Below are 5,785 nucleotides of genomic sequence, written 5' to 3'. Positions count from 1 at the left end.
TCCCAAAGGCAGAGGCAAAGAACATATTTATTACTAATCATGAAAGTTCAACTTGCAATTAATAAGAAAATTGAGTAAAATCAATAATCATGAAATTGGTAATAAAATTTTATTGTTTTTTCTTGCAACAAGTAAGCTGATAAAGGACATATGTTCAGTATATACTGCTGAGCTTTTTGAATTCTAAAAAGATTAGGAAAGTTACTCTCACCGATACAAACAAACAAACAAAAACAACAAAACCCCCAAAGTTTCTTAAACATTCCACTTCAGAAAACGATAAGGGAATATTGCAAAACTGAGAGAGAAATACAATCATCCAAGAATGTAGAGACAGTCAAGTTATAATTCTTATAAGAAAATAACAGAAAGACCTCTCTTACATACAAAATCTCAGACATTGTATCATCCATCAGCTTTATTTGGGAAAAATAGGAAGGCATTGTTCACATCATGGAAAATTTTCAATCAAAATTATCACACAAAATTGTCACTCAAAATGGAGATGTTGAATTAAAAAGCAGTGGCAGTATTAATATCAGAAAATATTTAGTGTACTTGAGTAATAAATATAAATATGGTTGAAAATAATATGCATTTGTATATTGGTATGGTAAGAGACAGCTATAAATGTTTATGTTTCTATACCGTGTTAAGATTGTATGTTTTACCAAGGTAGAATAGATAAACTCTTTAATTCATTTTAATCATACATGGACTTAATAGTTATTATCATTGCTTTCTTCTTATTTACTATCTGTTCTGCTAAAATGAATATTTCTGTAACATGAATTTATTCATTCAAAATTAGCAAATAGTGGCAACCAAGTTCAGTATACCAACATTACTGAATGCAACCAGCTGTATATGAATTTTGTACACAATGTCTTTTTACCCTGGCTCAATGGGGACATTTGCTCGGTTTTGGAAGTAAAGTGTGCTTTGAGCTATTCTCTACAGACTTTCCAAAGTATTCCCTTGTCCCAAAACTCAGTAGCTTGAACCCTCCTTCCATCACTTCTATCATGCTTCTTCTTTTCTTTTTGTCTTTATTTTCCCTTAAATATTTTCTTATGAAAAGTTTCAAATACATATGAAAGTACATAGTGCACTTTAATGAAATCCCATGTGCCCATCACCTCCCTTCAATGGTTATCAAAGCATGGCCAATTTTGCTTCATTTATGTCCTCACCAATTTCCCTTGACCATCAATTATCATAAAACCAACCCCAAGCATCATGTAATTACATCCATGATTATTTTAATTTTAATCTCTGAAAGAAAAATGCATATTTTAAACAAATTTAATATTATTAAACATAAAAAATGACAGTTTGATCATCAAATACCCAATAAATGATCAAATTTCCCCAATTATTTCACAATTATTTTAATTAGCATAATTAATCAAGATCCACACAAGGATCATACAGTGCATTTGGCTAATTTTTTTTTCTTGATATTATCCAAGGTATTTTAGTCTAAAGTTTCCCTTTTCTTTTTACTTAATCCTTCCCTTTTCTTTTTACTTAGTCCTTAGAAATTATTAGTCAAAGAAACCCGGTCATTTGTTCTATGCATGTTCCCAAATCCGGACTTTGCTGATTGTACCCTCAAGAAGTTAACATGTTCTCAGTCTCCTGTATTTTCTATATGTTATTCGGTGTATCTAGAGTCTATAATAATCTTGAATAGTGTATGTGTAATGTCTGATTCTCTCTCTCTCTCTCTCAATGATACACTTTTACATTTACTATGACACAGGAGAATTAAAAATTACTGTGTATTTCTCTTCCTCATGGTCTTAAGATGTCATTTCATCTGTTAGAGGATATTGTTTAGGCTTGTTATTGTTTTTGTTTGATACTGCCTGTTTACAAGGCTGCATATATTTCCAGAGGTCTAGTTCCAACCCTATTTTTCACAAGCCCTGCTCGTTTCAGTGTCTTTCAGAAATGTACCTAACATGTTTGAGAAGCATTATATTTAATTTTTAATGAGAGGATCGAAAAAATAACTATCGGGCACTAAGCTTAGTACCCAGGTGACAAAATAATCTGTACACCAAACCCCTGTGACACGAGTTCACCTATATAACAAACCTACACATGTACCCCTGAACCTAAAATAAAAGTTAAAATAATCTAAACAATGAACATTGCTCTAGTCATTGGAAAACTTAAAGCATGTATGCTTATTTTAAGTTAAATTTGCTATCTTGTTTCATGCTATTTGCTTTTAAGCTTTTAATGCTGTACATTTGACATATGTTTTTGCTATATATATTTTATGATTTATCTTATCTGTATTTTTATTTGGAAGACAATCTTCCAGCACTTTTATCAATTTTTATGAATATTTTATACTTTAGTTATCAATATCAAGAATGGAATTATATTTATCTGTTACATCTGTGTTACATTGGGAACTTATGATGCATGTACTCTATTTCCTTCAGTTCAATCTTTTTTTATTGCTAATAGAACTTGGGATTTTAAAAATAGTATTGAAATACATTGTATTTTTTAAATTTTACTTGTCACTGAAATGTATTTTGTATTTGCAAGGCATCTTATAAGAAGATTAACAGTATATATTAAAATATATACCAATAATAACTATTCAACAATTCACATATACTGTGTGCCACATGTATTTAGTTTAATAATAAACAATGTTTTTATTCCAAATATATGTCATTATTTCTTAATTTATTTCATTTGCTATTTAAATTTAAGCAATTCTTTCAAGAATGAAACATTTTAAACCCAAATGTACTCTCCTCCCCGTGGGACACTCCTCAATATATTTCAAAACCATTACGCAACTGAAGTACATAAAATGATGTGGTCATCTCTGGTGCTATAATAAAAACGACTTTAGAAGTTGAATTTTCACAGAAAGTAGGACAAAATGGACAAAATCAACACAAATGATAAATAAGCGTATTAAAAAATGACGAGCATTAGTAGCAAACAAATCAAAATAATCACAATTTTTGCTTCTTACATTGGTAAATTTTTAAATGTTAATATTAAATGATGGTATGTGTATAATGATATGTGGGCATCTGATACATTCTTTCTGGAGTGTGATTCAGCATTATGTTTCCAAGAGACTAAAATATATTGAATCCCTTGATTTAGTAATCCGCTTTCAGAATTACCATGAGAAAACTGTATTAGATTGCTGGGATCAGTTGGATGTTCACCAAATGTTTTTTATAATACCAAAGATTGGAGACAGTACAAAGGCTTAACAATGAGAAGAGGCTAAATAAACCATAACACATATGTGAAATCAAATATTCACATGATAAAAATGTACTTTGAAGAATATTTTATGACTTGGGTAAGAATAAACTATATGATACTAACTGAAAATACTGGAAAAAGTTTGATATGTAATTTGGTCCTCTGATGAAAAAACATATAAGGATCATCAAGTTTGTCAGATTTAAAGCCTAGGTTCAGAGGAGTGAAGCTTTTTTCCAGATGTGGTTGAATTCACTTCGATCCTACCCTTTTATTTTAAATAAAAGTGAAAGAGGCATCATATCTTCCACTAATTGCTTCTCACATTTCATTTGAGATATACTTCTATTTATACATATTATAACAAAATCTCTATGCTCTTTTCCCCAGTTCCTTCAGAGGCAATGATTGCTCTTTAATACTTAAGACATTTTTATATTTCCAAAATGTCTCCAGTGGTTAGTGGTTTGATTCTTGCTTATTTATTTATTTCTTTTCAGAGCCAGTATCCTAAGGATTATAGTTCTGTCAACTGTTTACATACGGCTTTGCTTCAGATTCTGATTGATTTGTCTTATGTAATTGTGCTGCTGCTTCTTCTCACTTACGATGACTCTGCATATCCCTTGATTTAATCCCTATTTTTTCCTATAACTTCAGAAGCCATAATATTTCTTTGGTCCTTTGTGTTTTATTATTAATATCTCTAAATGCTTATCTCCCTCTCTAATATTTCCTCACAATTTTTCGTTCTTCTTCCATAAACTTCAGATACAGCTATACCTTCTGCAGCAATTTTTTCTCTTCCAACACTAGTCTAGTCTCTGCTTTATTGACACAGTTTCCTAAAATATTATACCTTTTTATTACTTTACTAATTTGGATATATTTATTAAATCTCCATCACCCAGTCCTCTTAATTTAATCTACAAAAGTCATTTACAACTTAGCCCTAAGCATTCATGATGGAGTCAGCTCTTCTCATTCCCTCTCCCCTCCTAATACCGTCAGCCCAACTCCCAGATGTTTGCCACTTCTTGCACAACGGACAGTGTTTCTCAATTTTATGTTGCCCTCCCCAGCAAATTTCTGAAACTCTAATGACCCCCATGATGTGGAACCTGTTGGTCTTCTTAGCTACAAAATCACCATTTGCTCTTTAATTAACATCAGGGGAAGGCCAACTAATTCTCCAAGTTCCAATGAATTTTATTTATTTGATAGACTCCACATTCTACCATAGGCAAAGAAGCTAACTCCTCTGTGTTCCCATGGCATCTTACTTACATATAAGAATACTGTCTTGAAAATATTTGTTTATCTTTTCCTGTCTGCAAAAATGGACTCAGTTGATTTCTTTCCATTGTTCTATTTTCTGCTGGTATTTTCCGATCCCAGTTCCAAGTCAATGTGACTATTTTGCATGAACTGTTTGTACCACAAAATGTCTTGCTAAGTCACTCTGCCTCCTCTATTCACTGCTTCATTCCTGTTGAGTATAAATTGAATCTTTAACCTTACCCCTCTAGGTGGTATTACCAAAATAAATCCTTCCAGCAGTCCCTTTTCTTTGTTTTTAAATACTTTTTCCATAATAAATGCATTTTCCTGCTGATTAAATTGCATTCAACTTCTCTACACAAGATTTTTCTAATTAAGCTCAGCAAGAAAAAATGAAATAAATATCAGTGCAAAATAAAATGAACCTACAGGTCTGGAGTTACTCATTTCCTTTTAAATAAATATTTATATGATTTTCTGCCCACATTAGAATTGGAAAATATTTTCTACAAAATGCATCTTTCCTTCTACCAAAATGGATAGATCATAACATTTCAAGAAGCTCACATATACGAGCAATAGAAAAATGGCAATGCCTTTAGTCAGAGTTGCAATTAAACTTAATTACTTAGACCTCTATGAATTGCTTATATGTTGTTTTCAGTGCTTTAACTTTAAGCTATTATTTTCTATTTTACTATTCTATTTTACAGTAGGATTTAATGTAATATATTGTGTTTTCCCATTATAAAGTTCTATAAAAGTTACAGAAGAAATTATTAGGCTTTGGCAAACAACTAATTAACCCTCTTAACAGTATTTCCTTGTATATGAACTTTCATAGCCTTTGCTGCATTTGCTTATTATTATAATGCAAACATCTAGGTAAATCTCAAAACTTAACCATCCAACTAGAGGTTTAACTTCCTATGATTTTAACTGGAAGATAAAATGTTCAGTTAGATATGTAAGTAGATTTTTATATTTAATAGCCAGTACTACTAGGTTAATGTAAATGATCTAAAATTTACATTAGCCCAAATTGTTTATTTCTGATTGACTGAGAGCTCTTAAATATATCAAAAGACCCATGTGAGAAGAATTTATATTTGATTGATGCCAATCTTTTGTGCTGAAGTGGTAAAGTATCTATTCAGAGGCATTCACATTCTGGCTAGCTTTTTATTTGGTTTCGGCTTGTAGATTAGATGTCTATAAAGAGAATCTGTTACCACCTAAGATGTTTTGC

Source organism: Pan troglodytes, chromosome 5 (assembly GCF_028858775.2).
Source record: "Pan troglodytes isolate AG18354 chromosome 5, NHGRI_mPanTro3-v2.0_pri, whole genome shotgun sequence".
Taxonomy (NCBI): domain Eukaryota; kingdom Metazoa; phylum Chordata; class Mammalia; order Primates; family Hominidae; genus Pan; species Pan troglodytes.
This window is presented reverse-complemented; position numbering follows the sequence as displayed.